At 42.8% G+C, this 19,232-nt stretch overlaps 1 protein-coding gene across 7 annotated transcripts in view; it reads right to left on the bottom strand.

Moving 5' to 3' along the window:
* LOC110497968 (SLIT-ROBO Rho GTPase-activating protein 1) overlaps positions 1 to 19,232 on the bottom strand; it is a 153,589-nt gene that overhangs the window by 132,947 nt on the left and 1,410 nt on the right. The window lies entirely within an intron of this gene.

Genomic DNA, 19,232 nt, shown 5'->3' with positions numbered 1-19,232 from the left:
TCCACATCCTTCTGTATTGCATATCTTTGATCTAAATTAGATCACTCCCCTAGCAATCCTTTTGATTAAGCAACTAATAATGTAATTATAAAATCAGGCTTAAAAGGTAGCATTATAATAAGCAATATTGTCAAAAATATCCATCCCTCTATGATAAAAAATAAATAAAAGAAGCAGTTTATCAAAAAACGGAATGCCCCTTTTCCATTCTTCTTGAGTGTCCACTTTGGCTAAAACTATCTTTGCTCTACTTGGGTCAATGACTTAACAGTAACAGAACTGAACAGAACAGCATCAGGCAGGCAGTCTATTTCCAGACCAGCGTGAGTTGAAAGACTAACAGGGATTGCTGTGTGCCTGCTGCTAGTGCCCTGCCAGTCTCAATCATTAGAAACATGAGCCTACAGGGACTGACTGTGCTCCACTTTCATTCTAACTTCAAAAAACTCAAAAAGAATGCATGACAAAAATGGGCATTAAACTGCAGTGCATCACCTGCTCCAATCCTTGTGCAATGGTGGCCTGACTTGCTGTAACAATGACATCATAAAAGAGCTGGATGGAAATACCTGATAGCTCAGGCATCTGGTGTGTCTATTACCCCATGAACCGGTAAACTTGGTGGGCTATAAAAATACTAACTGGACATGAGAGAGAAGTAGAGCACTTTCTCATTTGTCACAGTGGGGTAATCACCTAACCAAATGTAAAAGGAAAGAAGAGGGTGAATATTTCAGTTGCATAGCCACAGGGCCATCTTGCAGCCACAGCTGTCAGGGCCAGAGTGCACTGGACAGAGGGGAAACACCAGGGGCTCAGGGGGGTGGACAGAGGGGGATAGAACAGGGGACCTGGAGTCTTGTTGCGCTCTGCTAAGCCTGATCTTTATTCAAGACCCTTTACTTGACCTGTCAGGCCTCTATGCTTTCAAGATGACACCAGCACTGATTGTGTGTGCGCACGCAGGCATGTGTGCGCACATATGCGTGTGTGAGAGAGAGAGAGAGAGTTTTCAGTGTCTGAAAGAGAATGTGTGGGTGTGTCTAACTTCAGCATAGGTGGTGACTCAGTGGGGATCTTCTACAGATCTTTTTTCTGTCCGTATGCCCCAGGATGATATAGTTGAAACTAGAACTTTTCCGTTCTGAACCATTTAATTTTTTGTTCTGTTCCACCCTTTCCAACCAGCAAAATAAAGTTCTGAACCAGTTTGAACCCCACAAAAAGTACCAGTTTATATCATCCCTTTTTAAACCTCTGAAATATACAATTATTATTTTTTTTACAACATTTAATTACTTCACCAATCAGCGGGGATAGAGCAGCTTGCTGTGGAGCGGGTAAGCCATTTAATCTGTATAGGAAAGAGCTACTTGTATTTTGCTGTAACAGCATGGTTTAATCATAATGGAAAAAAAAGTCACAGTATAGGGTGCGAGATGCAACTTAAATTGAGGGTGAGGAGAGAGAGAGGATGGAGGACGCTTGCCTTGAAGAGCTGGGCATCTGGTTATGACATGAATTATCTGCATTAGGCCCACCGAATTATACCTGAGGAGCAGCTTCTATGGAGGAACTTTGAATGTCTGAACAGCAAATCGCAAGAAAATTGAAGTATCAAATCGCAGTAGAATACTGAGAATTATGAGAATCACAATACGTATCGACACCTAAGTATCGTGATAATATCGTGAGGTTCCTAGCAATTCACACGCCTAGTAGAAACAAGGCTTTCAGGTTGGGAATCACATTGCGATATTATTATTATTTTTTCACTTTTATTTTTTAACCAGGTAGGCTAGTTGAGAACAAGTTCTCATTTACAACTGCGACCTGGCCAAGAGAGAGCAAAGCAGTGCGACACAAACACATAATTACACATGGGATAAACACATGTAGAGTCAATGACAATAGAAAAGTCTATATACAGTGTGTGCAAATGTAGTAAGATTAGGGAGGTAAGGCAATAAATAGGCCATAGTGGCAAAATAATTACAATTTAGCAATTAAACACTGGAGTAATAGATGTGCAGAAGATGAATGTGCAAGTGGAGACACTGGGGTGCAAAGGAGCAAAAAAATAACAAATTGGGGATGAGGTAGTTGGGTGGGCTATTTACAGATGGGCTGTGTACAGGTGCAATGATCAGTAACCTGCTCTGACAGCTAATGCTGTCAGAGGGAGATATAAGTGAGGGAGTTAGTGAGGGAGATAAGTCTCCAGCTTCAGTGATTTTTGCAATTTGTTCTAGTCACTGGCAGTAGAGAACTGGAAGGAAAAGCAGCCAAAGTAGGAGTTGTCTTTGGGGATGACCAGTGAAATATACCTGCTGGAGCGTGTGCTACTGGTGGGTGCTGCTATGGTGACCGAGAGAGCAGAGGCGTTGCATTAAACACAGTGAAGACCAAAGGAAGGCCACGACCTTGAAGAACCACTTGTCCATGCATGACCGCTGGCAGCAGGCACACAATAAGGAATATGGCGCACAGCTCTCAATTTCCTAAATGGGCCTTAGAACAGAGCACCCATCACAGCCGTGGCAGGAAATGTACCCATGTCTCCAGTACGTACAGGAGTCCACAAGACCAGCCTGGTGCTCCTGACTCAGACAGCCAGCCCTTCTTCAGACCTTCACACAGGCCCAAGCCCTCTCCTCAGTCTCCTGCTTCCTACAACAGCCCTTTCATGTGTGGGTGATAAGCCATGGGAGACCATGGGGAAACTCTTCATTATTTCCGATACTACTCCAAAATGTTCCCAGCTTGGGCAAGAACGAGGTGGCAGTGGCCACAAGCCAGTTGAACCATTTTGTGTCTCCACAGTTATGAAACAGCATTGTATTTTTCCATAACTAAAGACAGAGGGTTGCTCCTTTTGGCTCCAGGCTATAATAAAATCAGGTTTAGAGGATACAAAGGAGACGAGGCCTCTGGCTGACATTTCATTGACTGCTGCTTTTTAAAGAGGAGCTTCCCCCTCTCGTCTCCTCACGGTGGTCCCGGACGTCAGTTTGAGGCTGCCTTCGCTGAAGTGGTGGCCTTTAGCTATTGATTACGGTGAGTCAACTCTAAGCCTCCTTTCCCGCAGGTTAAGAGGTCAAGGTAGAAGGGGGATGTGGGGGACAAGAGGGGCAATTCCACAGTAAAAGAATGATGCTGAGAAATCAGCTTTTTCACTTTAAAATGTCAATCAAAAAACAATTATCGCTAAGTTAAAGAAAACATACAACTCTAAAAATACTGAAGAACAGTGCATATGCAAAGTTTGGTAACAGAATGACGGTTTGTGCTGTTGGTGCAGTCATTCTGTTACCAAACTTTGCATCTGCATGTTTCTTGTAAAGCAATCAGTGGAAATTGTTAAAAGTCATCCGTGTGCATAGAGTTGTATGGTTTGTTTGACTTTGCTATCATTGGTTTTTGTTTGGAACACATTTTAAAGCAAAAAATCTCAGCATCACTCTGTTACCATGGAAATTCCCAGAGTCAAAGGATCAGTCAACATACAGTACCAGTCAAATGTTTGGACACACCTACTCATTCGTTTTTTTTTTTTTTTTTTTACTATTTTCTACATTGTAGAATAATAGTGAAGACATCAAAACAATGAAATAACACATATGGAATCATGTATTAATTAAATTTGAGATTCTTCAGCTTTGCACACTCTTAGAGAATGCCAAACCAGCTTCATGCGGTAGTCACCTGGAATGCATTTCAATTAACAGGTGTGCCTTGTTCCAAGTGAATGTGGAACTTCTATCCTTCTTAATGCATTTGAGCCAATCAGTTGTGATGACAAGGTAGGGGTGGTACACAGAAGATAGCCCTAGGTGGTGAGGGTAGGCAACAACATCTCCTCCCCGCTGATCCTCAACACTGGGGCCCCACAAGGGTGCGTTCTGAGCCCTCTCCTGTACTCCCTGTTCACCCACGACTGCGTGGCCACGCACGCCTCCAACTCAATCATCAAGTTTGCGGACGACACAACAGTGGTAGGCTTGATTACCAACAACGACGAGACGGCCTACAGGGAGGAGGTGAGGGCCCTCGGAGTGTGGTGTCAGGAAAATAACCTCACACTCAACGTCAACAAAACCAAGGAGATGATTGTGGACTTCAGGAAACAGCAGAGGGAACACCCCCCTATCCACATCGATGGAACAGTAGTGGAGAGGGTAGCAAGTTTTAAGTTCCTCGGCATACACATCACAGACAAACTGAATTGGTCCACTCACACAGACAGCATTGTGACCTCAGGAGGCTGAAGAAATTCGGCTTGTCACCAAAAGCACTCACAAACTTCTACAGATGCACAATCGAGAGCATCCTGTCGGGCTGTATCACCGCCTGGTATGGCAACTGCTCCGCCCTCAACCGTAAGGCTCTCCAGAGGGTAGTGAGGTCTGCACAACGCATCACCGGGGGCAAACTACCTGCCCTCCTGGACACCTACACCACCCGATGTCACAGGAAGGCCATAAAGATCATCAAGGACATCAACCACCCGAGCCACTGCCTGTTCACCCCGCTATCATCCAGAAGGCGAGGTCAGTACAGGTGCATCAAAGCTGGGACCGAGAGACTGAAAAACAGCTTCTATCTCAAGGCCATCAGACTGTTAAACAGCCACCACTAACATTGAGTGGCTGCTGCCAACACACGGACACTGACTCAACTCCAGCCACTTTAATAATGGGAATTGATGGGAAATTATGTAAATATATCACTAGCCACTTTAAACAATGCTACCTTGTATAATGTTACTTACCCTACATTATTGATCTCATATGTATACGTATATACTGTACTCTATATCATCGACTGTATTCTTATGTAATACATGTATCACTAGCCACTTTAACTATGCCACTTTGTTTACATACCCATCTCATATGTATATACTGTACTCGATACCATCTACTGTATCTTGCCTATGCTGCTCTGTACCATCACTCATTCATATATCCTTATGTACATATTCTTTATCCCGTTACACTGTGTACAAGACAGTAGTTTTGGAATTGTTAGTTAGATTACTTGTTATTACTGCATTGTCGGAACTAGAAGCACAAGCATTTCGCTACACTCGCATTAACATCTGCTAACCATGTGTATGTGACAAATAAAATTTGATTTGATTTGATTTATTTTGTAACAGACCAAGTCCATATTATGGCAAGAACAGCTCAAATAAGCAAAGAGAACTGACAGTCCATCATTACTTTAAGACATGAAGGTCAGTTGATATGGAACATTTCAAGAACTTTGAAAGTTTCTTCAAGTGCAGTCGCAAAAACAATTAAGAACTATGATGAAACTGGCTCTCATAAGGACCACCACAAAGAAAGACCCAGAGTTAACTCTGCTGCAGAGGATAAGTTCATTAGTTACCAGCCTCAGAAATGTGCCTATGATAAAATTAAAAGAAGCAGTTTATCGAAAAACTGTGAATGCCCCTTTTACATTCTTCTTGAGTGTCCACTTTGGCTAAAACTCTCTTTGCTCTACTTGGGTCAATGACTTAACAGTAACAGAACTGAACAAAACAGCATCAGGCAGGCACAGTCTATTTCCAGACCAACGTGAGTTGAAAGACTAACAGGGATTGCTGTGTGCCTGCTGCTAGTGCCCTGCCAGTCTCAATCATTAGAAACATGAGCCTACAGGGACTCACTGTGCTCCACTTTCATTCTAACTTTTAAAAGAAAAACCAAAAATATTTTGTACGAATTCACCTGGTCAGTCTGTCATGGAAAGAGAAGGTGTTCCGAATGTTTTGTACACTCGGTGTATAATATGGGAACAGGGTGCTATTTGGAATGCAGACAGGGAAACCATAGGGAACACACAAAACCAGAGCAAGTAAGCTTAGTTTTTGGCTGCATCTTTACAGTGGAGGACACGATTGAGTCTTACATATAGAGCCTTACATAATGGGTGACACTGATGGATAACACTGTGTACATCAGTAACATTAGACAGTAAGGACACAAGGAGGTTTGGCCAAACAGCCATGATATCGAAGACAAAATGTCAGGAAATATTGAGTGAAATAATCAGACTCATCATTAAAAAAAAGAGGCCACAATGTTTGGTTAGATACTGAAGAGAGTGATATTAGTTTACCTGATTTGGAGATGAACGAACCCCATTTGTCAACGAGAAGGCATCATCATGTCATCACTGTGACAAACTAAACAGTCTCCTCTCTGAACGCATCTATAATGCATAGGATGACTTCATGACTCAATAGTGTACATGCCTTGGTAATGAAGTGGTTTCAGTACAATGTCATTATGTTACCTTTTTTATGCACTTACAGTACCAACAATGTAGCTCATGTTTATAATGCATCTAGGGCCAGTTTCCCAGACAAAGATTAAGACTAATCCTGGACTAAGAGATATTCCACATTGAAATAGCCTCTTATCTTAGCCCAGGACTAGCCTTAATCTGTGTCTGGTTAACCGGCCCCTAGAGTAAACCCAAGTGCTGAAATTGTTGTGTCTTTTAAAACAGGGAAGAAGTGGGGAGACTTGGGGAGATTTGTTGAGGACATGTAGCTGTAGCCTGATTTCTTCCCAGAGGGCTGTTACAGGACAAGCCGGGTACCTGAGCCGAGCAACAACAGCTTGTGGACCCATTGCTGTGGTCACTCTGGCTTTAAAAATAGAAAGGAGGAAGCCAAAGTGGCAGATGTCACATTGTTTAAGCAAATGGAGGAAATAGAGGGGACTGGGACCGGCTGCCTCAGCCTGCCTTGTAGGATGTTTACACTTGTCTTAAAGAGAGCCTCCACCGCAAAACACATAAACAGCTTACCTCCACACAATAAATTAGTTTGCTAAACACGAACACAGATTAAAAAGACTAGTTAACTGTGAGAGAGAGGCAATGACCTGAACCGTCTAATTCCTAGTCTGACCTCATCCGTCTGTCTGCCCATTCACCCAAAAGATTTACACCCAACTCGCCCAACAGACAGGCTGTTGGTCTGTTTGTATGTCCATTTGCCCATGCGTCCCAAATAGTTACACCCAACTCAGCTGCAGGCAGCAGCCTCGCCCAACAGACAGGCTAGGGATCTGTCTGTCTTTCCATCTGTCGGTTCTCTCAGGAGGTTCAAAGGAATGGAGTGGCTGCCAGGCAGGGTGGGTGAAATCCCACCAGCCTTGCTCAACAGCGTGGTCCAATTTCATTAACGCCGCATATCTCATATCAGCACTGATGCAGAGCAGCTCCACGCAGCCAAATCATGATTTCCATCCAGCAAATGACCGGGCTCTCCGGTGAGGTCTGGTCTAAACCAGACATCCCACTCCATGGCTAACACCACAAGCAGAGAGAGAGAGAGAGAGAGAGAGGGGGAGAAACAGTGCCAGCCTCAAACTCTGCAAGAGGAATGGTCTCTTTATTCATATATCCCTTCCATGATTTATTTCATCCACTCTTTGGTAGAGAAATGTAGTGAATATATAATGTGTGGCTTGCATTTACTGGGTTATGGAGTAGAATGGAATTCAAATAACCAGTGTCCGTTACAGCCAAAGACAAAAGGGCTCCTTTTCTTTCATCGGTTGCCCCCATCAGTGCCACTTGAGTTACAGTTTTATTGTTTTGGGATGGGGTCGATCTCAGGGTTGGGCATGGGAGGAGGCTGCACTGTTGTCCTGATGGCTTTTGTGGACTGAGTGAAAAGCACAGCAGGGGGAGGTTTATTCTAACGGCAGAAAGAGCGAGTGACCACAGATGGTGCTGTCAATAACCTACCGCCCACACCCATCTCCATACCACCAGGGGTGAAGACAGCAAAGCACACAAGCAAGGCAGCACACCTCAGCACAAAGCAGAGGGGGCTGGTGAGACAGATGGTAGGTGTATGAATGTGGTAATTGTAAGACAACGTCCTGTAGGAAGTGAAAATTCCATTAATCCCAATCTTTATTAATACCTCCGAGTCATTAGTGAGCACACTGGTGATGACCTGAGCTTAAATAGGGGTAGAGGCACTGTTAACAGGTTCCCTGTTACTGTTAATAATATCAGTTTCAAATCAACACGAAAAGCAGCCAACATTTAAAACACACTTTTTTTGCCACCTTTTCTTTATATTGCCGGTAACAAACTTGTACTTTTGTCTGCCAATCGAGGTAGTCATGAATGTGGTAAAGTTCTGTCTGTGATTTAGTATAAAATGTAGCCGTAATGCTGAAGCGGCATTGGCACGCATTACACTCTTGATGGTTGCTAGACAGCTCTGTTACCATCCTTGTGGCAGTTCTAAACTTTGCGAGGCATGTCACTTCACCCATCATGTCGCATAGCCCACCACGATGCATGACCTGTTTTCTTAACCAGAACTGGATGGATCCATAAAGAATAACCGTGGGAATGAATATCCCTGAATGACGAAAATATGGGCTAATGCAATTGAAGTCATGTAGCAAATTGTTGCTTACCGAAACTCCCACAGCAGATCTGGCATTATGGGCGGGCCTTAGGGGGCCTGGCCCACCCTAACGCACCTCATTGCCCGTCCAGATAAAAAATAGAAATATTGACATTTTATTTGACCCGAGATGCGGACCAATCTCAAAGAAAGCATCTGAGCGAGCGAAAAAGCACCCCTCACCATCAGATCGATTGTCTACAAATAGTGAGACAGTCTGGACCAAACGAGTATGGAACGTCATTCTATTTCTGTCCAGACAGCATCAGATACATGGGCTATATACAGTGGGGCAAAAAAGTATTTAGTCAGCCACCAATTGTGCAAGTTCTCCCACTTAAAAAGATGAGAGGCCTGTAATTTTCATCATAGGTACACTTCAACTATGAGGGGAAAAAAATCCAGAAAATCACATTATAGGATTTTTAATGAATTTATTTGCAAATTATGGTGGAAAATAAGTATTTGGTCAATAACAAAAGTTTCTCAATACTTTGTTATATACCCTTTGTTGGCAATGACAGAGGTCAAACGTTTTCTGTAAGTCTTCACAAGGTTTTCACACACTGTTGCTGGTATTTTGGCCCATTCCTCCATGCAGATATCCTCTAGAGCAGTGATGTTTTGGGGTTGTTGCTGGGCAACACAGACTTTCAACTCCCTCCAAAGATTTTCTATGGGGTTGAGATCTGGAGACTGGCTAGGCCACTCCAGGACCTTGAAATGCTTCTTACAAAGCCACTCCTTCATTGCCCGGGCGGTGTGTTTTGGATCATTGTCATGCTGAAAGACCCAGCCATGTTTCATCTTCAATGCCCTTGCTGATGGAAGGAGGTTTTCACTCAAAATCTCACGATACATGGCCCCATTCATTCATTCTTTCCTTTACACAGATCAGTCGTCCTGGTCCCTTTGCAGAAAAACAGCCCCAAAGCATGATGTTTCCACCCCCATGCTTCACAGTAGGTATGGTGTTCTTTGGATGCAACTCAGCATTCTTTGTCTTCCAAACACAACGATTTGAGTTTTTACCAAAAAGTTATATTTTGGTTTCATCTGACCATATGACATTCTCCCAATCTTCTTCTGGATCATACAAATGCTCTCTAACAAACTTCAGACGGGCCTGGACATGTACTGGCATAAGCAGGGGAACACGTCTGGCACTGCAGGATTTGAGTCCCTGGTGGCGTAGTGTGTTACTGATGGTAGGCTTTGTTACTTTGGTCCCAGCTCTCTGCAGGTCATTCACTAGGTCCCCCCGTGTGATTCTGGGATTTTTGCTCACCGTTCTTGTGATCATTTTGACCCCACGGAGTGAGATCTTGCATGGAGCCCCAGATCGAGGGAGATTATCAGTGGTCTTGTATGTCTTCCATTTCCTAATAATTGCTCCCACAGTTGATTTCTTCAAACCAAGGTGCTTACCTATTGCAGATTCAGTCTTCCCAGCCTGGTGCAGGTCTACCATTTTGTTTCTGGTGTCCTGGTGTCCAGCTCTTTGGTCTTGGCCATAGTAGAGTTTGGAGTGTGACTGTTTGAGGTTGTGGACAGGTGTCTTTTATACTGATAACAAGTTCAAACAGGTGCCATTAATACAGGTAACGAGTGGAGGACAGATGAGCCTCTTAAAGAAGCAGGGAGGTAGACAGACAATGTAACTGAATGTTGTTGTTTTTTATTTTAACAAAAGTTACAGGTCTGTGAGAGCCAGAAATCTTGCTTGTTTGTAGGTGACCAAATACTTATTTTCCACCATAATTTGCAAATAAATTCATTAAAAATCCTACAATGTGATTTTCTTGATTTTTTCCCCTCATTTTGTCTGTCATGGTTGAAGTGTACCTATGATGAAAATTACAGGCCTGTCATCCTTTTAAGTGGGAGAACTTGCACAATTGGTGGCTGACTAAATACTTTTTTGCCCCACTGTATAGTAAGACAGTGGGCCAACACTGCAAATAGTGCTGCTGGGAGATTTGAGATAATCGATCGGTAATATAATAGTCTTCGTAAATGAAAGATTTTTTTGATATCTGTAAAAACTGCAGGGCGTTCAGAAAGTATTCAGACCCCTTGACTTTTTCCACAGTTACATTACAGCCTTATTCTAAAATTGATTAAATAAAATGTTTTTCCCTCATCGAACTACACACAATACCTGACCCCTCCTGTCTCAGCCTCCAGTATTTATGCTGCAGTAGTTTATGTGTCGGGGGGCTAGGGTCAGTTTGTTATATCTGGAGTACTTCTCCTGTCCTATCCGGTGTCCTGTGTGAATTTAAGTATGCTCTCTCTAATTCTCTCTCTCGGAGGACCTGAGCCCTAGGACCATGCCTCAGGACTACCTGGCATGATGACTCCTTGCTGTGCTGCTGCTCCAGTTTCAACTGTTCTGCCTGTGATTATTATTATTTGACCATGCTGGTCATTTATGAACATCTTGGCCATGTTCTGTTATAATCTCCACCCGGCACAGCCAGAAGAGGACTGGCCACCCCACATAGCCTGGTTCCTTTCTAGGTTTCTTCCTAGGTTTTGGCCTTTCTAGGGAGTTTTTCCTAGCCACCGTGCTTCTACACCTAAATTGCTTGCTGTTTGGGGTTTTAGACTGGGTTTCTGTACAGCACTTTGAGATATCAGCCGATGTACCGAGGGCTATATAAATACATTTGATTTGAATACCCCATGACGAAGTGAACAGGTTTAGACATTTTTGCAAATGTATGAAAAATAAAAAACAGAAATACCTTATTTACATAGTCGTGGCCAAAAGTTGAGAATGACACAAATATTAATTTTCACAAAGTCTGCTGACCTCAGTTTGTATGATGGCAATTTGTATATACTCCAGAATGTTATGAAGAGTGATCAGATGAATTGCACTTAATTGTAAAGTCCCTCCTTGCCATGCAAATTAACTGAATCCCAAAAAACATTTCCACTGCATTTCAGCCCTGCCACAAAAGGACCAGCTGACATCATGGCAGTGATTCTCTCGTTAACACAGGAGTGAGTGTTGACAAGGACAAGGTTGGAGATCACTCGGTCATGCTGATTAAGTTCAAATAACAGTCTGGAAGCTTCAAAAGGAGGGTGGTGCTTGGAATCATTGTTCTTCCTCTGTCAACCATGGTTACCTGCAAGGAAACACGTGCTGTCATCATTGCTTTGCACAAAAAGGGCATCATAGGCAAGGATATTGCTGCCAGTACTTAAATCAACCATTTATCAGATCATCAAGAACTTCAAGGAGAGCGGTTCAATTGCTGTGAAGAAGGCTTCAGGGCGCCCAAGAAAGTCCAGCAAGCGCCAGGATCGTCTCTTAAAGTTGATTCAGCTGCGGGATCGGGGCACCACCAGTACAGAGCTTGCTCAGGAATGGCAGAGGCAGGTGTGAATGCATCTGCATGCACAGTGAGGCAAAGACTTTGAGGATGGCCTGGTGTCAAGAAGGGCAGCAAAAAAGCCACTTATTTGCAGGAAAAACATCAGGGACAGACTGATATTCTGCAAAAGGTACAGGGATTGGAGAGCTGAAGACTGGGGTAAAGTCATTTTCTCTGATGAATCCCCTTTCCGATTGTTTGGGGCATCCGGAAAAAAAGCGTGTCCGGAGAAGACAAGGTGAGCGCTACCATCAGTCCTGTGTCATGCCATCAGTAAAGCATCGTGAGACCATTGATGTGTGGGGTTGCTTCTCAGCCAAGGGAGTGGGCTCACTCACAATTTTGCCTAAGGACACCGCCATGAATAAAGAATGGTACCAACACATCCTCCGAGAGCAACTTCTCCCAACCATCCAGGAACAATTTGGTGACGAACAATGCCTTTTCCAGCATGATGGAGCACCTTGCCATAAGGCAAAAGTGATAACTAAGGGGCTCGGGGAACAAAATATCGATATTTTGGGTCCATGGCCAGGAAACTCCCCAGACCTTAATCCCATTGAGAACTTGTGGTCAACCCTCAAGAGGCGGGTGGACAAACTGCTTGTAATTATAGTTCAGTATTCCATAGTAACATCTGACAAAAATATCTAAAAGACACTGAATCAGCAAACTTTGCGGAAATTAATATTTGTGTCATTATTTTTAAATGGACAAAAAAAGTGGTTTTCTTTCAAAAACAAGGACATTTCTAAGTGACTCCAAACTTTTGAACGGTAGTGTAAGTATTCAGACCCTTTGGTCTGTAGAGCTCAGAAAAAAGATTGTGTTGACACACAGATCTGGGGAAAGGTACCAAAACATTTCTGCAGCATTGAAGGTCCCCAATAACATAGTGGCCTCCATCATTCTGAAATGGAAGAAGTTTGGAACTACCAAGACTCTTCCTAGAGCAGGCCAGCCTGAGCAATTGGGGGAGAAGGGCCTTGAACCCCAGGGAAGTGACAAAGAATTCAATGGTTACTCTGAAAGAGCGCCAGAATTCCTCTGTGGAGATGGGAGAACCTTCCAGAAGGACAACCATCTCTGCAGTACTCCACCAATCAGGCCTTTATGGTGGAGTGGCCAGACAGAAGTAACTCCTCAGTAAAAGGCACAACAGCCTGCTTGGATGTTGCCAAAAGGCACCTAAAGGACTCTCAGACCATGAGAAACAAGATTCTCTGGTCTGAATGCCAAGTGTCACATCTGGAGGAAACCTGGAACCATCTCTACGGTGAAGCATGGGTGGCAGCATCATGCTGTGGGGATGTTTTCAGTGACAGAGACTGGGAGACCAGTCCTTAACAAGGGAAAGCTGAACCGAGCAAAGTACAGAGAGATCCTTCATGAAAACCTGCATCAGAGAGCTCAGGACCTCAGACTGGGTCGAAGGTTCACTTTCCAACAGGACAACAACCCTAAGCACACAGCAGAGACAACACAGGAGTCAATGTCCTTGAGTGGCCCAGCCAGAGCCCGGACTTGAACTCAATCCAACATCTATGGAGAAACCTGAAAATAGCTGTGCAGCGATGCTCCCCATCCAACCTGACAGAGCTTGAGAGAATCTGCAGAGAAGAATTGGAGAAACTCCCAAAATACAGGTTGTGCCAAGCTCGTAGCATCATACCCAAGAAGACTTGAGGCTGTAATCTCTGCAAAAGATGCTTCAACAAAGTACTGAGTAAAGGGTCTGAATACTTGTATAAAATGTGTGTGTGTGTTTAAAATGTGTTCAAAAACAAAATTGCAACAAGTTCTAAAAACCTGTTTTGCTTTGTCATTATGGGGTATTATGTGTAGATTGATGAGGGGGAAAAATACCTATTTATTACATTTTAGAATAAGGCTGTAACGAAACAAAATGTGTAAAACGTTAAGGGGTCTGTGTCCATATGGCAGAGCTGGGGCTCTCGCATTAGTTTTACTTCAGATTTTTGTGATTAACTACGTGACAAAGATTGAGAAACTAAAACATTATTATTGAAATGAAACTGTTCCAGGAAAATGTGCATATAAAATAAATCACAACTGTCACATTGATTGGTCGAAACAGTAGGATAAGTTGTAAGTTTCCCCAAACTTGAAACTCACAAGCTGCCTATGGTCTTTACTGGAACACCTGTAAAAAAAAAGTTGTGGACACCCGAGCACATATAGGAGGTCCTGTGAAAAAATAATAACGTGCCAGCCTATGATCAAAGGCCCTTCCAACTGATTAGTTCTAGCGCCGGCCCTGTCCCAAAACCATCCAAGCATTATATTAAATTTGAAGCAATACCTGCGTGTGGTCAACTATGATCATTTAATCACCGTTTTGACAGGGACAGCACAATCACGCTGCTTTGAATCAAGCAGGGGGACTAGTCTTGATAAATCAGTCAGATTTTTGTTTTCACTGAATATCAGTTTGGATATTGTTTAGGCTACAATTAGGCTGGGGAAATGTTAGCTAAATTGATGTGAGAGCTGCTCATGATTAGTGTAGTGGATTATGTTGCTCTTCACCGGTTTAGTAGCCTACTCCAGACAAAAGCCTGTGACTTGTCTGATAATCAATGGGATTTTGTTTCACTGAATCGCCGTCTGTATAGGCCATTTTGTTCATCGTCTCTGGCTGGGAAAATAAGTGGAGGTGTAGCTCATCTGTCACTGATCAGAAACATTTAGCATCCAATAATGTGCAGCCTATAACAGTCAAACTTAAAATATGCTATTCTTTTGAAAATTCATTTTAGTGTTTCTTAGGACCTGCCTAAAATTAGTAATGGACTTTTGTGATGGTGCATTTTAAATGGATTTATTCAAATAGACCACTCACATCGGCCCACCCCTACTCCCTCTCGTCAACTTGCCGGCATGCGCACAGGATTATATATCTGGTACAACACAATCATACCCTTCAACCTTTCCTTCAAGGAAACACTGTTTTACAGCCTCACAAAACAGATTATCTGCAAAAATCATTAGGTCATAACCAACTTATTTCATAGTGTCAACAGAGCACAAGCCTTGGGCACTATAGTAGGGCACAAAAGACTACAATAAATCTGCTACTCTCTAGCTGTTCAATTTTGCACCATTGTCTGCCACTTCAACCAGAATGCAATCACACAGACCACAGAGTTTGAATGTCTCATAACCTTCTACATGATGACACCTTTTACTGTGTTCCTGAATGAAGATGCTGAGGAAGAACAGCTGCCTGCCCATAAACTGCTCTCTGGTATCACCCAGCAGCCTCCTGGGCACAGTTAGATTGATTATATTGTTCATAAAACCACTGCTATTACATGCTCCGAGGGGTCGCCATAAAATCAACTGATCAAAGGAAGGCTGATACATGATTTGTATTGTGATCTCACAAATATCCTGAAAATCTCTGTTGAGGGCATTGGGTCTATTACATAATGTAGGAAACAGCTGGCAACTAAAAAGTACTTCCAGGTTGCCCATTTGGGAAAAAAAAGGTCATGACCTTGGTTAGTATTTTTTTCCCCCATTGGGATGGACAGTAAAAAAAAAGGAATGAAAAACAGGATATCCTAGACGAGTCAAGACTTTAGGAAACTGGTAGGCAGAGCAGACAGAAAACAGACAGCTTCCCATGTTTTCAACATTCTGAGAAAGCATTCCATGAGCTGCCCTTCGTGGTGTCTTCTCTCAACGTCAGGGGTTCTCAAAGTGGAGTCCTCAGCAAGAAGTAAAAATATATATAATTTTTATTAACATTACTAGCAGATTAAACAAATTTTGGCCAAGGGATCCGTGAAATAAGTTGAGAGGTAATACGATGTAATTTTATTACTCTACAATTGATGTTCTTAACCATGGGCAACATGGGCCTGGGAGGCTCACAGAGATATTGGTATCAACAGTACTCCACCAATTATACATTTTTAATACATAAATGCACTGTAATTTTAGCTATAACCTGCAAAATCCTTTCTGCCTAAAGGAAAAATGCAAGATATTAGCTTTAAATCTACAACAAATATCTGCCACACTATCTATCTATATAAAGTTGAATTAGATTTGGCCAGCCATGCACTGCCGAAGTCATAGTAAAACTCCTTGTATGCTATTATTATCATCATCATCATCATCATCTCACTCGAGTTGTGTTCTGATTATGTTCTGGTCCCTGATGAATTTGCCATCACAAAAGGGGTCCCTGGCCCCAAAAAGTTTGAGAACCCCTGCTCTACAAGACTATTTGGATAATGTACTGTAAAGAGAAAGTCTCAATGTTGGTTTTGGTAAGGCAAAATGGTGGTGTCAGCACAACGAGTCACAATTACGGCTGGGAATCATGTCTAAATAAAGAGCAGGCAGCTTTAGTGTACATGGCTTTCTGGATCCCCATCTTACATTGGGAAATCGCCCAACAGACACTACTGTCTCACCAGCCATTCAGAGTACTGGCAGCATTAGGCCTATGTTCTGATTGCTCAAAATAGTAGAAGTAAAATTGTAAAAACATTGAGCTATTAATCATGAACTTACACCATTTATTTTCTTCCAATATACTCGTATGCCAGATTCTGCTCAAGTCACCTAAACAAAACATGAATCTAGCACCACAAGTAAACAAAACATGAATCCAAGTAGACAAGTAGCGTAAACACAATATAAATGTATTTTGCCACAAAACAAATTATATTAAAACATAACTAGATCAACATGGACAATGATGTGTGCCCCCACCCATTGAAGCTTAATGACGACCAGTGATACTAGCAAGAGCAGTGTGCGGGTTTCTTTTTTCTCATCTGCCCCCACCCATTGCCTTGCATACATATGGACAACAGTCCCAGCCATTCTCATCTTCAATGGCGAGGGGTGAGCCTCTTATTTCAAAGGCAGTGGGGAAGACCACAGGGGCACCCTTTATGATGGTTTGGGACAGGACCCCGGTCAGCAACTTGTGGGGGGGGAAGGGCCGACAGGCCCAACCAGGCCACGGAGAGCATGCCATCGCTAGACATCAAACCAACAAGAGGGGCCTCTGGGGCCAAGAGAGAACAGACAGGGGAAAGTTGTTGTTCTCTGTTCAGCTGGTCACAGGGACAGAATGACAGATGAAGTCTCATTTCACCCACACCCCTCAACTGGCTTAAATACTAATGAACTATCCATAATTTAATGATAATACATAATATATAGGCCTAAAGCGGTCTAAGGCACTGCATATCAGTGCTAGAGGCATCACTACAGACCCTGGTTTGATTACAGGCTGTATCATAACCGGCCGTGATTGGGAGTCCCATAGGGCGGCATACAATTGGTCCAGCGTCATCCGGGTTAGGGTTTGGCCGGGGTAGGCCATTGTTGTAAATAAGAATTTGTTCTTGACTGAATTGTCTAGTTAAATAAAGGTCAAATAAAAATCAAATAAAAAAAACATGATGTTCAGTTTAGAGTTGTAGATTCCTGTAATATCACCTATGAATAATTTCCTCTAACCTTGAATGCAAAATAACTTCAACTTTAATTCCATTTGGTGGGGAAGGATAAAAAAGATTCTCCTGGAAGATGCTTAAGAAATGAATGTCAGTTGAATGACAGATTAGGCTCTGATTGAAAACACTGCCAGCCAGCCAAGAGAGACTGCCAAAGCCAGACAGCAAAGAACTAGAGAGGATGAAATACGAGGATAAACTATTGACTTGAATAATAATCACTCTTAGCTTTTCTCCATACAGCTCTCAGAAGTTGTCAGTAGAAAGAGTAGGAAATGCTTTATATTTATTTTTAAGTAGAATCACTGGAGTTGGTGTCAGGCATAACTGCCAGATGGACAATGATGGTGGTTGCACTGCCAGTTGATAGGATAGTGGAGGTTGAGAGGGTCCTCTCAGACAACTATTTGTCCAAATAAAGCATACCAGTCATCATTTTCCAAAAGAGAGGCTGCGAGGCTGGGAACTAGCACATCAAACATATTCCTCTCCTTTCCTCTGGGGTTGCTTGAGGTTCTGCTCCTTGAGTAATCAATGTCTGTACAAAACTTGCCTCCGGCTTCAGATATATGCTTTGGCAAATAGAGATACCCGTTAAAAGATGCTACAAAACTGGGGTGCCAAAAATATTTCAGAACCTTGGGTTTACAATGAATGGAGAATGTTGTGTTTTTAGTAAGTATTTTACAAATACAACTCATGACTTATGTATGCAACATCAAAGGTATGTGTGTAAAATTAGATAGTGACAGCTTTAGCAGAGTTTGGAAGTTCACAACAGCATTAATCTCAAGGGTCAAGATTATGTTGAATAAAAGAGCCAAGGAATTTGTACAAATCAAGAGGCTGGGAGTAGCGACTGATGGTAATCTTCCCTGAACATAAGATTGTTTTTTTTTAATCCAAGTATAGCCACTTTCACCTCTTCACACAGACTAGCCTATGGACAAAGGATAAGGGAGATATCACATGCTTCCCCTTATTTCCAAATGACACTGACAATCACATTATATACTTTTAGTTCATGCTGCCTACCACTATTCATGAAAAACAGAATGGCTATATAGGATGAATATACAACAAATCTAAGGTAAATAGTCTGGAACATACAGTTCTTACACAGAGTATACAAAAGTTAAAGATCTGCAATGCAAAGAGGACAGCAAGGTATGCAGATAAAATATCATGGAACTACTCATGGGGTAAATCAATCTTTCAAAAAAAGTCATATGGGGAAAACTATGACTATCTATTGAGGCCAAATAACTCAACTTCAAAACCAACAGAGTGAGATCAAGGCTGATCCACCATAGAGTAACAGGTTGTCTCTGTGTGCTATATTCAGACCTCTGTTCCCCAAGAGGAATGCTCCAGTTGTATCAGCTGTGTTATTATTACCCCATTTGGCTCACTTTGCATGACAAACGGGAGGTTCTGCACCCCCAGTGTCCCTTATGACTGTGCATCACCCTTCTAATACAGCTGAAAGGCCTTAGTCATCACAAGCGAAGGGGCTACACACATTCCTCGCAAATGAGAGCTTCTGCTCAAGTGTACACAATCTGGTAATTCCTCAAGCAGCATTGCTCCCTCTCTCGTCCCCCCCAGCCCTCTCTGGATTTAAGGTTTGCTATGGAGACCTGAATAGGTGGTATGTCAGAGCTCCCAACAGCTCTGGAGAACGCAGTTCCTTGGCCAGGGCCAAGTCCCCATGGTTACCACAGAGCAGCAGTAACTGCCCCTTTTCTGTGTACATTTGTCTGGAAAAAAAGCCTATTGTATGTTTGCAGGGGGCTTGGAGAGTGAAAAAGTTGGGAAATTAATGTTAATGGCCCCAAGCCAAGTATCAAAAGAAGCACCTGTATAAATCATGTATAAGCACCAGGT

Source organism: Oncorhynchus mykiss, chromosome 2 (genome assembly GCF_057628025.1).
Source record: "Oncorhynchus mykiss isolate SJ-2025 chromosome 2, ASM5762802v1, whole genome shotgun sequence".
Taxonomy (NCBI): Eukaryota; Metazoa; Chordata; class Actinopteri; order Salmoniformes; family Salmonidae; genus Oncorhynchus; species Oncorhynchus mykiss.
Note: the sequence above shows the minus strand (reverse complement) of the source record. Positions and strands in the feature narration are given on the sequence as shown.